General features: G+C 47.7%; 1 long non-coding RNA gene across 1 annotated transcript; it reads left to right on the plus strand.

Annotated features, from left to right (window-relative positions):
- The first annotated feature begins 525 nt into the window (after window positions 1–525).
- On the plus strand, window positions 526–2,561 carry LOC123058435 (uncharacterized). The gene is made up of 3 exons (XR_006427199.1): window positions 526–1,625; window positions 1,817–1,901; window positions 2,028–2,561. It is a non-coding gene; the product is annotated as an uncharacterized lncRNA (long non-coding RNA).
- Window positions 2,562–21,721: the final 19,160 nt, after the last annotated feature.

The raw sequence follows: 21,721 nt of genomic DNA on the forward strand, positions 1-21,721 counted from the left end.
TTACGTAGACTAAATGCTGCCTCCATCCTGATTCATGTCTTTTAACCTGCTAAAAGTGCCTTATTGTTTTCTTTATCTGCTTAACTATAATAATGGTGAAAGGGCAATCTAGGATATTTGAGAAGTATGGCCTTTTGATATTCTTCCCTTTATCTTGTTGACCAAGTGGGCCTCTAGATTTGGTCATGTTAATAACTGGATGCACCTTCTAACATTTCTAGTGGCCTTGGTTCTTGTTGAGGGACCATAAATTTTATTAAGGGGTCTAATCGTCTAACCCAGAGATGTTTTGATGCTTTCCTTCAGCCTTTTCTTGTGGAAAATCTTGTTAAGGTTTTTACAGCAAAGAAACTAACTTTTCCGTAAGTTAGCTGTTTTTTTGCCAGCCTGAACTTAGGTACCACACTTAAATATGTCATAGATGAAGTGCGGAATCAAGGCATGTTTGATGGGTTGTGTTCCTCTTCTACAGCCAGTTAAGTTTTTTTTTTTTGGGGGGGGGGGGGGGGGGGGGGGGGGGGCGTACAGCCTGTTAACTGTGGCTCGTTAGCATGAGACACATTACACGAACATGGTAAGCAGTAAAATGACCGAGGCATGTGCGCCAACAGTTTAAAGGCAGAATAGCATTTTTTTTCCTTGTCCTTTTGTTTTCTGGTCAGCAGAACAAGACTTTGGAAAAAGAAATGGTGTGACAACTCCAGCAAATGATACAGAAGCTTTGGCATAGCTTGTCGGTCTGGTGTTTAATTGATCATCACTTCATCAGTGTTCAGTTCATCCAGCAGCATGGTGGTCCACACTTTGCTACGAAAAGAACTATTGAACTAACTTGAATTTTTGTTTAGTTATATGCTCATTTCTTTTGGGGCTGTATGGTTCGGCTAAAAAAATGGTGATAATCCTGTTACTTGTACCTACGTTTTAATTGCACGGATGCTACGCCAGCATCCTACTGTTCAAAATACTATGCCGGGCGCAACGATGCTTACTTACTGAAAGCATGTTGCTTAAAAGATGAACATGTTTTCTTTTTGTCCTTCCAGGTTTTGCGGTGTCATTTCCCCAGGATTTCTTCTTCTTCTTTTGCTCCATCTTGGCGTGACGTATTATTCTTAGAAAGCTGATAGGTAGAAGGCAAGAATAAAGAAGTTAATTGAGGGAGAAGCAACGAAGGGAAGAAGTACATGTCCAGTTCACAAGATTTGCCATGCTTGTCCAATTGTAGCAAAAGGCCGGAATGAGTGCTCGGGTGAAACTTGCTTTGAGACCATGGCATTTCTCCCATAAGCAGCAACAGTGTATCTTCTTTTGCTCAAGTGAGGGCTTTTCTCATTTACCGCCTTCTCTTTATGCTCTTTCATCAGCTGTACTCTGTTGCGGTTGGCAACCCTCGCAAGCTAGCAGCCTAGCAGGTGGGCGATCTGATGTTGATCTTGCAGGACTCAGGCTAGTTTCCTGTTCCCCCTTTTTATCTTTACCACCGATCGATCGTTTTCTCTCTTTGCATCGATCACACTCTACTCTTCAGCTAAGATGCTTTCTCTCCGTGTCGAAAGGAAAAATGATTCTTGTAGGAGGAGTTCTCTCTGAACAAGAAAAGAAGAGAAGATCCTTGAGAAAAGGTATGTACAGTATGTCATTGTTTACATCATTTGGAAAAGGCCAAGAACTGAGCTGCTTATATTATGCAACGCTACATCTTTGCCCGTAAATTTACGCCCAATGCCGGATTACAATTGCTTATTCTAACTGTATTGTTCGAACCGGAGACCCCGCTCAGCCCTTCTTTGCTGAACTGCCCATGTACCTGTAGATTAACCCGGTGAGGACGAAAACATCTTTGCAGGACAGTGTAGCGCTGGCAGTGGCAGTGCTCGACAGCCGTTGCAAGCCTGCAGGTAAGGTAGCCGTGTGCATCCTGCGCCTGATCTTTGCTGCAGGGTCCCTCCCGGAGCTAGAGTATCTATCTCCTTTGGCTTTGTACACACCCTCTGATCTTTTACCTTCTTTGCATGTCTGTGAAGTCGGTCTCTTCCAGGGCGTACAGTCTAAAGCAGAGGCAGGCGCATGCAGCCGGACGCTGTTTGTAACGTGAGACGCACAGGCTCCCCGGAGTCTTGTCTGATAATGCATCGGATTCCGCGGTTCTCCCGCCAAGAAAACAAACAGTGATAGACTGATGATCGTGTCGTGAAGACACATGCGTTGCTCCGAGGTTGTCTGAAATCACACGTTACATCTTAAGGCGCTCGATGGCATCTGCAGCTGCAGCTGTTGACATGGCTGCATCGTCTGGCTGGGAGCTTGCGTTGATCACAGCATGGAGTAGCAGCTGCAGCATCCAACCGACACAGACGTATCGAGGAGGCAGCAGCAGTTTGGAGCTCTAAGAGCATCTCTGGATCCCGCAAATCGGTGTCCTGCAAAACCGTTTTAAGGTCTCCCTGAAAACGGTACCGCGAGGGCTCCGACCACTAGTTTATGGGATCTGTTCCGATGGACTCCTTGTGGTACCACAAAACCGTTTTCGGGATTTTAGGCAAATTCATGATTTTGAACATATAATCTTGATACAACAGCAACATAAATCAAACTTATTAATGCTTTAGTATCATACAATGCAATAATCATTTCAGTTACAATAAATGTTCAAATCCGACTAATTAAAACAATAATGAATGGTTCAGGATGAAAATAATTGTTCAATCACACATGAATACAAATAGGATCAAATAAATAAAATGGGAGTCTACCTCCCCATACAGTTGTCACTATGCTCAATGAGATCACTATGCTTAATGAGATCATCACGGAGCTGGGTGTGTGTGGTATTATCCTCAATTTGCTGGTAGGCCTCTAGAAATGCAATGATCTGATCTGGTTCCTGTCAGGCTTGACACGGCTACCAATATTATTATAGAAAAACTCTAAGTTTAATTCCTCTCATCCTCGATAATGATGTGTAGAATTACACATGCAATCATGATAATTGAGACGGATTTCTTATCCTAGTAGCAAGCTCCAACAATGGCAAACAAAGCTTGCAACAAATCAAATGCCCTCTCAATATACTTTGGGCATGCTTCTTGTGCTTGGGATTTTTTTTGTGCTTCTTGCTTTTTGGCTCAGTGATGGTCTTCACAAATGTTGACCATGAAGAATAAATACCATCGGCAAGATAATACCCCATGGTATAGTCATGTCCATTGACTGTGTAGTTGCAAGCCCAAGCTTCTCCACTAGAAAGCCGAGAAAAAAATATGCGATCTCTGCAGTACATTGATATTATTGAGAGAACCCGGCAATTCAAAGAAGCAATGCCAAAACCACAAGTCATGCGAAGCCACGGCCTCGAGCACAATCATGGGATTACGTTTATGGTCGGTGTATTGGCCGGCCCAAGCTGTAGGGCAGTTTTCCCACCTCCAATGCATGCAATCCACACTCCCAGGCATGTCCGGGCATCCTCTTGCTTCGTTCATCGCCACCAACTTCTTTGTGTCCTCATTGGGAGCTCTAAGATACTCAGGACCAAAAACCTAGATCAAAACTTTGGCAAACACCCGCACACATTTGAGCGCGGTATCTCTCCAACGTGAAGATACTCATCGGTTTAGTCAGTCAGAATGCCATCTATCACTCTCATTGTAGCCGATCTCTTTTGTTATGAACTGAACCCAAGCAAACCGGCGGCATTCCTCCGACGAGTGAAAAAACGAGAGTTTTCCTTGCAAACTTCTACAATGCCAACAAAAAGAGGTCTACGCATTCGATAACGCCTACAGAAGAGGTGAGCCAGATAGGTCGGTACATCGACAAAGTAATCCTTCATGAGCATGGAATGGCTGAGAGCTTGGTTGCGCGAAATGCAAAGACGGCCAACCGTCGATCCTCGTCGCTTTCTCTTCTTGCCGGCCTCAATTTTTTTGATGAGAAGCAGCAAGACGAGGTGATTGACATCATTGTCAAAAAGTATCTCTTCTACGTTGGAATCATCCGACTTTGAAAACGACGACGATGAACTCCAATCATCCATCTACAAATTTTGTTTGGTAGCATAATCATATCACCCGTCACCTACAATTAGAACACTCAGAAACGGTTAGAGAGATTACCTTTGGCCGGTAGCAAATCCGCGTAAACAAGCTCTCTTCACCAAAGCCAGCCGGAAGCAAATCAGTCGCACATACTTTCCCATGGCCCCAAACCCGTCACGTCGGAACGCGCGGTGGCTGCGAGGATGATTCTACCACTCAATCATGGTCGGAGTACCGGATCCGCCCACAACAAGACCCTGCGCAAAGCTCCAGTGTGGATCCAAGGCGGCAGCGGTCACGCACCCGCGGGAAAAGATTGACAACCCCCAAGCTCCAAAATTGGTGGAAAAGATGCGGCGGAGGGCGGCGGATTTTTTTCAACGACGCAGGGTAGCCAGGGCAGCAAGAAACGACAGCGAGAGGCGGGGGCAACGGAATGAGTTGAAAGTCCCACCCGCCAATCCGCACGAGATATATAGGAAGGAAAACGGAAGGGGGAAATCGGACATATGCGGCCGGAGGGCCGAAATATGCACCCCCCCCTCAAAAAATCTGGGATGGGTCGGAGGGACGATTTTTCTCGCCGGTCCCTAAACGACTATTATTATAGCATACGGGGGGATTTGCTGGATCTGCTAGAGCATCTCTAGCAGATCCCTTAAAAAAGCCAAAACTATAAAATAACCATTGTTTTACTATTTTGAGCGGAAAAACTAACGCAACCAGATCCCTCAAAATCGGCTTACCCGTATTTTTAGGGAAACCTTAAAAGAGTCTCCAAACCTCAAATGTTCAGGATTCGGGGCAATTTTACAGCTCACCTTTAAAAAAGACGGTTGGCGGGAGGGAAATTTCAAGTCCAACCCCCCGAATAGTCTCCGTTCCGACCAAGATCCATCGTGTTGGTCTCGATTCCAGCCATTTTTTTGGCGCACAGGCCCAATTAGGAGCGATTCTAGTTGATTTTCGCGGGTTCCTCATTGGGAGGGACGGCGACATGCCATTGCTGTCGCGGCTATTCATTAATGGGAGGTATGTCGGCATCGCCGATGTTAGAATAATTCCGAGGCCATCGTCGATCATCCGAGGACCAAGCAATGACGCGAGCACGACACCTAGATTTGTTAACGAGGTTCACCAATATGGCTACATCTCCGGGGCCTGACTATGGGCACTCCTCCCCATGACACCGCTACAATACCGCACCTGGTCGCCCTAGACGCCGGCACATGCCGCCAACTTCCCTTGCGCTCTTGTGCTATTATGTTGGCATAGGTTACATTATGTGTCTACCTTCTCGTTATATAAAAGGCCTAGGATACAAGTGTCCTATTAGGACACAACTCCTACCCTGTCTACACACAGTTCAAAACCAAGTCCAATTGTAACATACCTTATACAATAATATTCGACACAACTCTAACAAACTCCACCTTGACGAATATTCTTCACCACCTTGAATTCATCCATGCGTCGAACCTCCATATACATTGGAATTGAGATACGCCATGAGCACCGTTGCTACTCACAGACTCCATGTGACTCCACCTGCAACGGTAGTCCCTTCTCATCTTCATAATCAACACTCGAGAAAAATTAAGTTCCTCTTTACTCTACTTTGTGCTCCCAACTTCTGGAGAATCCGTTCAACGCCATCACACACCGACCACTGTTTGCGTGAAAGTGAACAACTCACATATTGAACGCGGCATATTGTTGGGGAGCATAGTAATTCAAAAATTTCCTACGATCACGCAAGATCTATCTAGGAGATGCATAGCAACAAGACGGGAGAGTGTGTCCACGTACCCTCGTAGACCGAAAGAGAAAGCATTTAGTAACACGGTTGATGTAGTCGAACGTCTTCACGATCCAACCAATCCAAATGCCAAACGTACGGCACCCCCATGTTCAGCATACGTTCAGCATGATGACGTCCCTCGAGCTCTTGATTCAGTAGAGGGTCGAGGGAGAGTTTCATCAGCACGACGGTGTGGCGACGGTGTTGGTGATGTGATCCGCTGATAGTTTTGATAGTAGTGACAGTAGCAACAGTAACAATGACAGTGATAGCAGTAATTTGTAGCAAGTGTAACAGTGATGATAGCAGTAGTAACTTAGCAAGATCAATAAGGATAAATTCGTAGGCATTGGATCGGTAACTTGTTGGATGATATTCATCATGAGACAGTTATAACCTAGTGCGATACGACACTAGCTCCAGTTCATCGATATAATATAGGCACGTATTCCGTAAATAGTCATACGTGCTTTATTAAAAGAACTTGCATGACATATTTTGTCCTACCCTCCCGTGGCAGCGGGGTCCATATTGGAAACTAAGGGATATTAAGGCCTCCTTTTAATAGAGAATTGTAACAAAGCATTAACACATAGTGAATACATGAACTCCTCAAACTACGGTCGTCACCGGGAGTGGGCCCAGTTGTTGTCACTCCGGGGTTGCCAGATCATAACCGTAGTAGGTGACTATAACTTGCAAGATCGGATCTAAAACATGGATATAATGATGAATTCATAAACGGTTCAGATCTGAAATCATGGCACCCGGGGCCCAAAGTGACAAGCATTAAGCATGGCAAAGTCATAGCAACATCAATCTAAGAACATAGTGGATACTAGGGATCAGGCCCTAACAAAACTAACTCAATTACATGATGAATCTCATCCAACTCCTCACCGACCAATGAGTCTATGAAGGAATTACTCACTCCTGGTGGGGAGCATCATGGAATTGGCGATGGAGATAGGTTGGTGATGACGAAGATCGAAGATCCCCCTCTCTGTAGCCCCAAACGGACTCCAGATCTACCCTCCTGAGGAAGAACAGGTCCTGGCGGTGGCTCCGTCGCGTGGATCGCGATAATTCTTTCTCCCTGATTTTTTTTCTGGAAATATGTGAATTTATAGTATCAGGGGGGGTCGTTAGCGGAGCCACCAGGTGGGTACAACCCACCTGGGCGCGCCAGGAGAGGGGGGCGCGCCCTGGTGGGTTGTTCCCACCCAGGTGCCCCTCTCCGGCAGGTCTTGGCTCCAAAAATTCTATTTATTGATATAAAAAATCCTCAAAAAGTTTTGTTCCATTTCGAGAACTTTTATTTCTACACAAAAACAACACCATGGTAGTTCTGCTGAAAATAGCGTCAGTCCAGGGTTAGTTTCATTCAAATCATGCAAATTAGAGTCCAAAACAAGAGGAAAAATGTGAGAAAAAGTAGATACGTTCGAGACGTATCATTCGCGCAGGGCTTCGCCTAAGCACTACGACAATATGACTGAGGTGGTAAATTGTGGAGGGGGGCACCGCACACGGCTGAGGAACAATTGATGTGTCTTTGGGGTGCCCCCCGCCCCCGTATATAAAGGAGGAGGGGAGGAGGCGGCCGGCCTAGGGGGCGCGCCAAAGGGGGGAGTCCAGCTAGGACTCCCAATCCTAGTTGGACACCCTTTCCTTTTCCGGAGAGGGGGAAAGAGGGAAGGGAGAGGAAGAGGAGAAGGAAAGGGGGCACCCCCTCCCTAGTCCAATTCGGACTCCCCATAGGGAGGGGGCGCGACTACCCCTTGTGGGCTGCCTCCCCTCTCCCCTATGGCCCATGTAGGCCCAATATTCCCCCGGGGGGTTCCGGTAACCCCTCGGTACTCTGGAAAAATACCCGAATCAGTCGGAACCATTTCGATGTCCGAATACAACCTTCCAATATATGGATCTTCACCTCTCAACCATTCCGAGACACCTCATCATGTCCTGATCTCATCCGGGACTCCGAACAAACTTCGGTCACCAAAACACATAACTCATAATACAAATCATCATCGAACGTTAAGCGTGCGGACTCTACGGGTTCGAGAACTATGTAGACATGACCGAGACACATCTCCGGTCAATAACCAATAGCGAAACCTTGATTCTTATATTGGATCCTACATATTCTATGAAGATCTTTATTGGTCAAACAGCATAACAACATACGTTATTCCCTTTGTCATCGGTATGTTACCTGCCCGAGATTCGATCTTCGGTATCATCATACCTAGTTCAATCTCGTTACCGGCAAGTCTCCTTACTCGTTCCGTAATGCATCATCCCGCAACTAACTCATTAATTACATTGCTTGCAAGGCTTATAGTGATGTGCATTACCGAGAGGGCCTAGAGATACCTCTCCGATACTCGGAGTGACAAATCCTAATCTCGATCTATGCCAACTCAACAAACACCTTCGGAGACACCTGTAGAGCATCTTTATAATCACCCAGTTACGTTGTGACGTTTGATAGCACACAAGGTGTTCCTTCGGTATTCGGGAGTTGCATAATCTCATAGTCAGAGGAATATGTATAAGGCATGAAGAAAGTAATAGCAGTAAAACTAAACGATCATAATGCTAAGCTAACGGATGGGTCTTGTCCATCACATCATTATCTAATTATGTGATCCCGTTCATCAAATGACGACACATGTCTATGGTCAAGAAACTTAACCATGTTTGATTAATGAGCTAGTCAAGTAGAGGCATACTACGGACAGTCTGTTTGTCTATGTATTCACACATGTAATAAGTTTCCGGTTAATACAATTCTAGCATGAATAATAAAAAATTATCATTATATAAGGAAATATAAATAACAACTTTATTATTGCCTCTAGGGCATATTTCCTTCACATATAAGAGTTACCTGAACTCAACATCGCCGCTCTTTCTTGAGTGCTTGTGTGAAACTTGAAGGAATTTCACCGTCGCCCTGTGTCACCTTGAGTCAATTTCACAGTTGTCTCACCCTTTTCCCGGATAGTCTCTGGCATGTCCCATAGCTATAGCACTCTGCCTACTTCTATACTTGTCATCCGCACTTTGCTATGTGCACTGAACATCACAGAATATATGGACGTGTACTCTCTCAGCTTTTGACAATTTTAGACTTTCCGTCACTTTCTCTGATTCTCCACGGTCAACTCCTTTCCATCAACTAGCACCGATAGACCTAGTCACCAACTTGAATATGATACTTGTCAACACTATTTCAGCACCCCTGCACACTTTGCCTGACCACATGTCTGGTCACCAGTGCCTTGGCCTGTCGCTGTGTCCCATGCTTACCGCACGCCTCGCTGCTATCACCGCATCGAGCCTCTGATGTCCAGGTCGAGTCTCCTGGGTAGCTAGCCCACACTGCCTGAACCCCCATTGCGGAGAACCACAGATCATTACCGACCGATGCCGAGTATCATGTCTCCATCAGACCATTGGGCCCCTGTCCAATCCACGTGTCTCTCGCTATCCCGCTGAAATAGGCTCTGACTCTCCATGCATTTACGTTGTAGCCCCTCCATCAGCTCAGAGTGAAGTCATGCATCAGAATCCAGCTCCACCTTCAACATGACTCCATGTAGCTGGCCATGCTACCCCCGCGCCCCGTCGACTTCAAGCACTCATGTGTGCACTGCCTTGAATCAACCCGCGCCACAGTATTGTCGAAGCCGCACAAGCCCTCAGACCAACACCATGTGTTTCCACGCCCCAGAAGTTCACCACCATCAGCATCACACTCCTATGTCGTAGTCACTGAAATCACCGCCATCTTCTGCTTTGACCAACATCCACGTCAATCCATCAGACTGTCTAGTCCGATCCAGCCAAAATTATCCGACTGCAACCGTGCTCCACCCTGCGCCGTATCCGCCCCACACATCTCCATGCATTGCTTTGACGCCCTGTGTATGCATGATCCTGCCATGATACACTTGAGACTTGTCCGAGCCTTATGTGTCAGTCCTTGTTGTACGCACACCAAGCTGTCAGCAAACTTGACCCAAAGAAACAACTTATTCGTGCAGAACTTGACCTTTGATGGATCCCTCTTGTACACAATTTTTCTTTGCTATGTTGGTAGCTTCCTCACGTACCTAACGAGGCTCCTCTTTTCCTTTAACAAATCTCCCGTAGCATCTAGTACGCAATGCTCCTGAACTTTAGCCCTAATTTGTGTCAGCCCTGCTCGTGCCTCCCAACTTGTCCTCTCCAGCTCTTGCCCAACGCCAACTCCATGGCTGACCGCCATGGGCCTTGAAAGTGCGCCTGTCTGGGCCACCTCCTTCTTGGGCTCCCTTGGGCCGCTACCTCTAGCCTGCTGCTATGCATCGGCCGCCCGTTGCTGCACGCTACACCTGCTGAACACAATGAGAAGGACGCTCTGTCGGCGGCAACCCGGTTGATCGCTTTGGCTAGGGTTAATTCTGATAAACCTTATAGTCAGTTTTGGTTCTTTAAGAACATGAGATCGTCTTGGGACCTCGCGCAAGAAGCTAAGTTCAAGCCTTTAGAGGATAATCTCTATACTATCCAATTCTATTGTCTAGGGGATTGGGAGAGGGTCATGCAGGAGGGGTCGTGGCACTTCTGCGGAGGTGCAGTCATTCTCAAGGAATATGATGGGGTGACGAATCCATCAACTGTCAGGCTGGACACAATTGAGATCTGGATCTAGATTCATGATGTACCTGACCTCTACGCTCATCTGGTTCCATCCCTTGCTGCTAAAGTGGGAGAGGTTCTATTCACCGAATCCCAATCACATGATTTCACGGGAAACTTCTGCCGTGTCTGGATTAGGATCAACGTCACCAAACCCCTCAAGAACGCAGTCTCCATGATACGGGGTGGCAAGCGGCAGATCTACAAGGTCAAATACGAGAAGCTCCCGGATTGGTGTGCGGTGTGCGATATGCTGGGCCATCTTTTCAAGGAACACGGAACAGGCATCCATCCTCCCTCGGCTCTGACCTTTAAGGAGCTTAGGGCGTCTTGGTTCATGCAGAGCGTCAAAGGCCCTAGTGGCGGATGCGGACGCAAGGGGGGTCGTAGAGGAGGTCGCACTAGAAGAGGCGAGGACTCAAGCTCCCAGTACAATGGGTCCGAAGAAGTGCATACCAAACCTGACCTGGAGATGTTAGATGCAGAGAGAATCATGAAAAGAGGGTCAGAACCAGCGGCGCCCCATGGCCCAGTTGTGCTGCCAAGCAACTCAGTTCATTCATCGGCTGAGACACAGGGAAAGGTGCTCGCACTACCTCCCCCAGCAGTGCCCCTGAGCCCAAGTGCCATACAGGAAACAAAGAGAGCAAAGGTTGGGAATGAGACAAAGAAGAGTTCAGCGGTGAAGACTGGATTACTAAGCAAGATCGACCCAAAGTTGGCGGGCCCGAATGACGGGCACCGCCGAGCCCAATGAGTGTGCTGTGCTGGAACTGTCGCGGCATGAGCAAAGCTGCGATAGTCCGTGAATTTCGCGATTTCGCAAAGAAATTTGCCCCTACCCTTTTGTGTATCGTAGAAACCCAGCTCGAAGGCTCGAGGGTAGAAGCTCTAGCAGGAACACTTGGCTATGAAAATGGTTTATGCAGTTAGTAGTCGGGGTAGAAGTGGGGGAATTGGTATGTTTGGAACAATGAAATAAATATTGAGATTTTGGGTTATTCTGAGTATCACCTTGACTGCTCTGTTCTCGAACCGGGTGACGATCCATGGAGGTTAACCGTAGTATATGGCGAAGCTCAAACCCACCTGAGACACCAGACTTGGGACACTTTAAAAAACTACAACACTACGAGCCATCTCCCCTGGCTCTGCGTTGGTGATTTCAATGAAGTGTTACGTCCAGAAGAGCATGTGGGAGTTGGACAGCAGAGTAATGCACAAATCCACGCCTTTAGAGATGCTGTCGATATTTGCATGTTGTTGGACATCGGTTACGCGGGTATTCCATGGACATTTGAAAAGAAGGTTACTGGCGATACGTTCACTCGGGTGCGTCTCGATAGAGCCTTGGTCTCGGCTGAGTGACACGCCTATTTTCCTCTAGCTGACCTCACCCACCTTGTGGTAGCTACGTCAGACCACATCCCTATTTTGGCAAGAACGAATAAAGAGCAGAGACATAATCAAAGGCCCAGCTCCTTCAAGTACGAGGTAATGTGGGAGGGCCATAACTCCTGGAGTAGTAAGATCGCTGAGGCATGGACAACCCATGGAGCCACCAACAGGGTAGAAGAACTCCAAGCCAGACTCACAGCTTTGTCACAAGATTTGGGGCGTTGGAACAAAGACACCTTTGTGAGCATACACAAAGAAATTAAAAAGTCGAAGAGGGAATTGGAGAAGCTCAGGTCGGATGTAAGCCGAACTGCACCCACACATGTTGAACTCAAGATTAATGAAAAGCTCGTGGATCTAAATCATAGGGAGGAAATTATGTGGCAACAGAGATCGAGGGTGGAATGGCTCACTTCGGGAGACAGGAACACCAAAATTTTCCACCTAAGGGCAAGCATACGTCGCAAGAAGAATACGATCAGAGCTTTGCAGAATTCTTTGGGGGTACTAACAGATGATCTGGAGGAGCTGAAGGCCATGGTACACGAGTTCTATAAGACACTATATACTACAGAGGGGGTGAGTAATATGGAAGCGGTCCTCAATTGTGTCCCAGCTAAAGTGACGGCTGAGATGAACGAGCTGTTGTGTGCCCCTTACTCAAATGAGGAGGTCAAGGCAGCCCTATTTCAGATGTTCCCAACCAAGGTGCCCGGTCCTGATGGTTTTCTGGCGCATTTTTACTAGAGGCACTAGGAGCTATGTGGCGTAGAGGTGACAGAGGCAGTGTTGCGGATTGTAAGAGGGGAGGAAGGCCCGGAGAGCATAAATGACACTATTCTTGTGCTAATTCCCAAGGTAACAAGCCCCTCCATACTGTCACAATTCCGGCCTATCAGTTTATGCAATATTCTATACAAAATAGCATCCAAAGTCATTGCAAATAGGCTCAAGCAAATTCTGCCAGACATCATATCCAAGGAGCAATCTACTTTCGTCCCAGGGAGGCTCATAACTGATAATATCATAAGTGCGTATGAGTGCCTACATATTATGAAGCGCAGTAACGCGAAAGCTAACAGTTATTATGCACTAAAGCTTGATATGATGAAAGCTTACAATAGGCTGGAATGGGATTACTTGGAAGCCATAATGGGAAAACTTGGCTTTGCCATTCCATGGATAAAGACTATCGTGAGCATGGTGCGGTATGTTTCTTTTTCGGTGATGTTTAATGGTGAAAGTCTAGATCAGTTTATGCCAAGCAGTGGTATTAGGCAGGTAGATCCGGTATCCCCTTATCTTTTCTTAATTGCAGCGAAGGACCTTTCATGCCTCCTAAAAACCAGTTCTTCGTCATCAAACATTGTTGGACTAAAGGTGGCACCTACGGCTCTAGCCGTGAACCACCTTCTTTTCACAGATGACAGCCTGCTGCTTTTTACGTCAGGAAATGAGGGGGCAGTAGTAGTATCAAACCTACTGGACACGTACTGCTTGGCATCGGGACAAAGGACAAATCATGAGAAGTCATCTTTTTTTTCAGCAAAGGATGCCCGCAAGCGGTAAGAGATGCGGTAAAGAATGTTTTGAATGTCCATAACGAATATCTCAGTGACAGGTACTTAGGAATGCCAACCAATGTTGGACACTCTAAGAACGGGACTTTCAAATACTTGAGGGACCGAGTCTGGGAAAAGGTGAGAGGATGGATGGAAAAACTCTTATCTTCTACAGGCAAAGAGGTGCTGATCAAGGCAGTGGCTCAAGCAATTCCAGTGTATTCGATGGCATGCTTCCGCCTTCCCCGGGGATTATGTGAAAGTGTTACCTCTCTTATCAGACAATTCTAGTGAGGAAGCAAACAAGGAAGACGGAAGCCCAGTTGGGTGTCTTGGGATGTTATGACTTTACCAAAGCATCTCGGAGGTCTCGACTTTCGAGTTATGGAGGTTTTTAACTTGGCCCTTCTAGCCAGGCAGTCATGGTGCATGTTGCAAAACCCCTTGTCCTTGAGCGCGAGGATCTTGAAATCAGTCTATCATCCAAACACTGACATTTTTGGTGCATCCTTAGGGTCACACCCCTCGCAGATATGAAGAGCTATTTTAGACGGGCGAGACATCATGGTGCAGGGACTCGTCCGTAGGATAGGAGATGGTGAAACAACAAAATCTGGGAAGATAATTGGCTGCCGAGAAAAAAAAATCTGAAAAGGTCAATCACCTCCCTAGTTCCACAACCACCGAGCAGGGTGTCAGAGCTGATCGACCACACATCATCCTCTTGGAACGATAATTTGGTCCGGTCGGTCTTCATACCGATAGATGCAATAGCCATTTTACAGGTACCTCTCCGTACCTGTCAAACAATTTTTGGGCCTGGTCGGAGGAGCGGAAAGGTATGTTCTCTGTGCATTCAGCGTATCGGATGATTCAGCGAACAAAGCTAAGCCGGGAGGCATGGTTGTACGAACAAGGGGCATCTTCTGACTCCCTGGGTACCAACCAAGGTTGGTCTGAGTTGTGGTAGATTAAGGTCCCTTCCAAGCTGAAATTCTTTTTATGGAGGCTCGCCAGACATTCTATTCCTACAGCCGCACTCCTGAATCACCGGAACATGTCCACTTCCAGAGCTTGCTGTCTGTGTGGGGATGTGGATACATGGCGCCATGCTTTGCTGGACTGCTCGGTCTCCAGGAGTACTTGGGCACTTTCAAAGGAAGCAATGTTGGACAAACTGAGTACTTGCAAAAAATAAAATGCAAAGAGATGGCTATTTGCGATGCATGAAGCTCTGAACCAAGATGATTTCCTTGTTTTTGTTGTCACTTTATGTGCACTGTGGGGTGCACGTAGAAAGGTCATGTATGAGGGCATCTTCCAAACCCCTTTTGCCATCAACGACTTCATACACTCATACATAGGAGAGCTTAAAGCCTTGCAGGTGTCCGATGCATCTGGAATTAGGGCGCCGCAAAGACGTCCGAGCCACTGGATAGCACCGCCTGCTAGACTGGTAAAACTCAATGCAGATGCTACTATGGGACAATCGCATGGTGTAGTTGGGGCAGTATGCAGAGATTGAGATGGAACTTTTCTAGGAGCATCGAGGTGGTTTTCCCCAACATATCAGACCCAGGCACTCTGGAGACACTAGCCATCAGGGAGGCACTGGTGTTAGCTAATGATCTCTACATCAGGAGGATTCATGTTGCTTTGGATTGTAAGGTGGTCGTCGATGATATCCAGAAGTAGAACAAGGGGATCTACGGGGCAATTGTGCATGAAATCATACAACACAATCCACTTTTGAAATTTTTAATATTAGCCATGAACTTAGGAGCTCAAATTTCAAGGCTCACAAACTTGTAAAGTACGCTTTATCCCTCGGGGTTGGCCACCATGTTTGGTTCGGCCAGCCCAACGGACTTGATTTCGTCCCTGTAAACATTGTGACGGCATAATAAAGCTTTGCAGTTTGTCTAAAAAAACCTGCTGAACACAATCCAATCTTGCCAAGAACACGTCATTGCTAGCTTCCCTGCTTCAGACCCGATCTGATCTGCCACCCTTGCAACTTGCGCACCAATTCTGAGACGCACATCTTGCTCCTCCCGATGCCTGCATCTGCATGGACCGCTGTCGTTGTCCGTTCTTCCGATTGCTATCACTCGTTAAAATTAATCTGAGGCCATTGTCGATCATCCGAGGACCAAGCAATCACACAAGCACGACACCGAGATTTGTTAACGAGGTTCACTAATATGGCTACATCCCCGGGGCCTGACTATGGGCGCTCCTTCTCATAATACCGCTACAATACCGCACCCGATCGCCCTGGACGCCGGCACATGCCGCTATCTTACCTTGCGCTCCTGTGCTATTATGTTGACATAGGTTACATCGTGTGTCTACCCTCTCTTTATATAAGAGGCCTAGGATACAAGTGTCCTATTAGGACACAACTCCTACCTTATCTACACACAGTCCAAAACAAGTCCAATTGTAACCTACCTTGTGCAATAATATTCGACACAACTCTAATAGCTGACGAGGTGGTGGCACTGCACGAGCAGTCGTGGCTCTGGTAAATTCTCAGCCGCGCGGCTGGGTGCGGGCGGGGCGGCCTGGAAGGTGCATAGCGATGTCTGTTTCATCGTGTGCGGAAGCGGACTGTGCGATGTGTGTGGTGTGTGGAAGCAATGATTGAGGAAAACAATAAATAATACAATTTATTGTTGCCTCTAAGCACTACAAAAAAAGACACATCCGTGACATTTTGGGCCGAACGAATTTTTTTGTCATACTTATGACACTTCTATGATGATAATTGTGACAAAACCCGGTATCATCATAGATGTGGTGGGGTCCTTCTTCTATGACAAAAAATCATGACAGAAAATGGGCTTTTCGTCCTGGGCGGGCCGGAGACACAGCTGCATGACATTCTTTGGGCCTTCCATGACGGAAAAAAACTGTGGTAGAAGCGAGGGCGAGGAAAATATCGGGGAGTTCCCGGTTACGATGGGTGGTCAAGGGCCGAGCGATGCGCGTTTCTCTCGTACACGTACGCGCGTGGGTGCGAGGCACTGGGCTCTAACTGAACCCGAGCGAGGCTTTGGGTGAGGGAGTCCTGGACTAAGGGGTCCTCGGGCGTCCGACCTATTGAACATGGGCCGGACTGATGGGCTGTGAAGATACGAAGACCGAAGACTCTACCTGTGTCCGGATGGGACTCTCCTTGGCGTGGAAGGCAAGCTTGGCGATCAAATATGAAGATTCCTTTCTCTGTAACCGACCTTATGTAACCCTAGACCCCCCCGGTGTCTATATAAACCGGAGGGCTAGGTCCATAGACATGCATATATCCTCATAATCATAGTCAGGCTAGACTTTTAGGGTTTAGCCATTACAATCTCGTGGTAGATCAACTCTTGTAATACTCATATTCATCAAGATCAATCAAGCAGGAAGTAGGGTATTAACTCCATAGAGAGGGTCCGAACCTGGATAAAAATTGTGTCCCCTGTTTCCTGTTACCACCGATCCTAGACGCACAGTTCGGGACCCCCCTACCTGAGATCCGCCGGTTTTGACACTGACATTGGTGCTTTCGTTGAGAGTTCCGTTGTGACGTCGAAATATAGGATCGATGGCCCGCCTTGTTCTCAAGGACAACGTCACCTCCGGAGGAACACTGGCCCCAGGCCAAACCCTCCGGCTGGGCAGCTTCATTATGACCGCCCGTTCGGCCGTTAAGCCGACGATGATTTCTCGGGTCATCAAAAAATCCCCTCCATGTTGACTCCAAGTACTCCAAGCAGATGGATCCAGCAGAGTTGTCGTCTTTAAGCGAGCTCCTAGATCGCATCGCCGCCCTGGGGGTCGCTACAGACTATGATCGGATCGGGCTTAAACCTGACCAGAGAGAAATTAAAACTCCGCCGATCACCCATCAAATAGCGGTAGTAGAGGAGCAAGACGACAACTCATCCTCTATATTGAGGACGAACTATGTTCGGATCTCCGAACTTGAAGAGCCGGCCACCTACCTGCAGAAAAACATGTCCTGTCCTCCGAACATAGAATCGGATGACAAGCCCAAAAAATTAGCTGACATCCCGGAGCCCGAACTACTAAGGCCGGAGGTTCTTCAAACTCCGGATCCTAAATTGGGCCAGGGTTCGTATTTCAAACCACCCACCCAGACATAAGCACTCTCATGGGCATATGACAGCAGTATCAGGAAACGGCCCACCACTTCTGGGCCAGATTCCTCCTCGTCAAAGATAAGATTGAAGATTGCCACGACGAAGACGCGATCTCAGCATTCCGTAGCAATTGCATGGATGAAGGAATCCTCAACGACATCAACCGTCATCACATATCACGCTTCACAGACTTGGCAACCATAGTATACAAGTATTGCACAATGGAAGCGCCTGGAAAACTCAGGCAGCCTACTGGGAACCGCCGGTTACCACACAATCCCTCGTTCAGGTGAAAAGGACGCACCCTAGTGGCACGCCCGGCCCAATGATCAAAAAATATAAGCCCATTACGGGACGCGGAACCATTCTAGAGGGATGGCTCTATGGACCATGCAAGTTACACACAACACCGGATACTATATCAACTCACAACCTTAGAGCATGTTGGATATTCCGGCAGGTGGCCAAGAGTGGCGAGGATATCCTCACCAAAAATAATCCAGAGCAATATCCTCCAGAAGACGACGACCCCAGAGTACTGACGGTCTTCGAGACTTTCGCTTCAAACAATAAGCGTAAAAGGGCACTCCGTAGCGTTGCCAAAGTCTGCCAAATCGTAGCAACTAACCCTTGGAACGACACAGACATAACTTTCAATGCTGATGACGAACCAAAGTTGAGGACAATCTGGGCACCAGCCGCCTTGGTCCTCAGCCCGATCATGGACGGCTTTCGGCTCACCAAGGTTCTCATGGACGGCGACAACGGACTAAACCTCATTTACGAGGATACACTCAGTAAAATGGAAATAGACAGGAGCCGCATCAAGCAAAGTAGCATGACCTTCTGAGGAATTATTCCTAGTAGGGAGGCGCGATGCGCGGGAAAAATCACACTCGACGTGGTATTCGGCACACCAGAGAACTATCGGACCGAAGAACTAACCTTCCAAGTGGCCCCTTTCAACAGCGGATATCACACCCTATTGGGGCGAGATGCATTTACACGCTTCCAGGCTATACCTCACTATGGGTATATGAAGCTCAAGATGCCCGGGCCCAACAACATAATCACCCTCGCTAGTGATTCGGACATAGCACTCCGCGCTGAAAACAGAACCGCATCCCTGGCCCTTGAGGCATTATCCGAAGCCCTCGTGGCCGAAGAATTAACCGCATTACGCTCCACGGTGGATAGGGATGATGTAATCTTGGACAAACGACCCAAATCTACCTCCTTCAAACCAGCATAAGAAATAGTCAAATTCCAAGTCCATCAAAAGGACCTTAAAAAGGTCCAAAAGCTCGCAGGATGCGTGGCAACTTTAAGCCGCTTTATCTCCAGATTGGGAGAAAAGGCATTGCCATTGTATCGCCTCCTCCGGTGCACCGATCACTTCGAGTGGACGGACGCGGCAACAGCCATACTGGAAGAAATAAAAACCCTTCTAGCGAGCAACCCGATCCTGGCCGCACCGAACATCGGCGAACCCATATTATTATACATATCGGCAACACACCAGGTGGTGAGCGCCGTGCTCGTCATGGAACGAGAGCAGGACGGACACAAATTCCCACTTCAGAAGCCGGTATATTACATATCCACCATCCTCACACCATGCAAATCCCGGTACCCTCATTATCAAAAGATAGCATACGCGGTCTTCATGGCATCCCGGAAGCTACGACACTACTTCCAAGAATGTTCTATCATGATGGCTTCCGAAGTACCACTCAATGATATAATAAACAACCGTGATGCTATAGGCTGGATAGCCAAATGGGCCATCGAGCTCCTTCCATTCGACATAACATACATACCGCGCCGAGCAATCAAATCCCAAGTACTGGCGGACTTCGTCGCCGAATGGACAGAGGCCGAACTCCCTAAAGAGTACGGCACATATTCCAACTGGGTTATGAATTTCGATGGTTCCAAAATGCTGGCAGGATTAGGAGCGGGCGTTGTTTTAACGTCCCCCACTGGAGACGTAGTCCAGTACATGCTCCAAATATTATACACAGACTCCAATAATGCAGCCGAATACGAGGCCTTAATACATGGTATCCGGATGGCTGTCTCTATGGGCATACAACGCCTGGAAGTGCACGGGGACTCAAACCTCGCACTATCTCAAATAAATGGAGACTTTGATGCCTCCGAAGATGGCGGCTTATCGCAACACCGTCCTAAAAATGTCGGCTCGATTCGAGGGGCTCGAGTTTCATCACGTGGCTCGAGAAAGTAATCAAGCAGCGGACGTCCTCACTCGCATTGGCACCAAGCGCGACCCCGTCGCACCTAATATCTTTCTGGAAAGGATTTTTAAGCTGTCCGTGGTGTGGCAAGGGGAGAGCGGCAACACCAGTCCGGATCCGAACACAACCCCAGCCTCCGAACACACCGATATCATCGGGGGCTCAGCCACCGAAACAACACCGTCGGCCCATCTAATCATGGCAGTCATTGCCCCATGGACTGAACCCTTCCTGGCCTACCTTAATAGAAGAGAACTCCCAGAGGATCAGAATGAGGCTCGCCGCATTGTTCGGTGCTCGAAGGCCTACAAGGTTCACGAAGGAGAGATCTACAAGAAAAGTGCTACCGGAGTTCTTCAAAGATGTATCTCCAAGGAAGAGGGGCGGCAGCTCTTGGCTGAAATTCACGCTGGACTCGGCGGTCACCACGCTGCAACTCGGGCCCTTGTTAGCAAGGCCTTCCGTATAGGTTTTTACTGGCCGACGGCCCGAGCAGATGCACATGAACTTGTCCAACGCTGCATCGGATGCCAGCTATTCGCCAACCAAAGCCATATGCCCCCACCGCTCTACAAACAATCCCCATCACTTGGCCTTTCATGGTTTGGGGGCTCGATATGGTCGGACCCCTTAAAGGAGGAAGCCATAAGAGAAAGTATCTGCTAGTCATGGTGGATAAATTCACTAAGTGGATAGAGGCCAAACCAGTCAAAATGGCCGAGGCGGGGCCAGTGATAGACTTCATATCCGGCATGGTGCATCGTTATGGTGTTCCACACATCATCATCATCGATAACGACTCCAATTTCATAGCCGATGAGGTGAAAACTTGGTGTGCTAATCTGAGCATTAAGCTTGATTACGCCTCTGTCTATCACCCGCAAATGAACGGTCAAGTCGAACGGGCCAATGGTCTTATTATGAGCGGCATCAAACCTAGACTCGTGCGGTCTTTGAAAGAATCAGACAAGCACTGGGTGGAGGAGCTTGACTCCGTACTCTGGGGGCTGCGGACCATGCCCAACTGGATATACACCTTTCTTCATGGTGTACGGCGCGGAGGCGGTGTTGCCCTGCGGTATTATCCATGACTCACCTCGAGTGCGCATGTACGAAGAGAGAGAGAGGCCGAGCTTGATCGCAAGGACATGCTAGATGCCCTAAAGGAGGAGCGCGATGTTGCAAAAGCTCGTTCCGCATTTTATCAACAACAGGCTTGCAGATACCAAAGCAGAGAAGTATGGGCCAAGACTTATAATGTTGGCGAACTCGTCCTACGCTTGCCAGAGAAGAAAAAGGAAAAACTCAAGCCCAAGTGGGAGGGTCCCTTCATAATTGACGAGGTTCTCACGGGAGGAGCGTATCACCTGTGTGCTGCATCAGACAATCGCCTAGAGCCGAACCCCTGGAACGCGGCAGACTCCGAAGATTCTATGCCTAGCGCCGAGTTATGTGTTCGTCTCCTTCTCCCTGTTGTTTCCTTTATTTTTCCTCTCTTTCGTTTTTCCTTTTTCTAAAACTTAAAATCTTTCGCACGGCTAAACCGTGCACCTGTGATGTACACATCCTTGAGCATGTACATCCACTATACCTGGGGGCTTCCCGGACAGAAGCTTATTTTTATTTTCCAAGCATCAATTTCATCACATATGCGTTTTTTCCATATGTACCTTTTCTTCACCATTATATGCATCGATATGACTTAAGTTTTGGCCAAGCTAGGTTGCCTGGCTCCTGTGCTTATGCCCTACATTCCTGTTAGTTCGACTAGGGCATAAAGGAAGCACCTCTGTGATTGTTACTGCCGGGTCATCCGGAT

The sequence above is a fragment of the Triticum aestivum genome, chromosome 3A (assembly GCF_018294505.1).
Source record: "Triticum aestivum cultivar Chinese Spring chromosome 3A, IWGSC CS RefSeq v2.1, whole genome shotgun sequence".
NCBI classification, from domain to species: Eukaryota; Viridiplantae; Streptophyta; class Magnoliopsida; order Poales; family Poaceae; genus Triticum; species Triticum aestivum.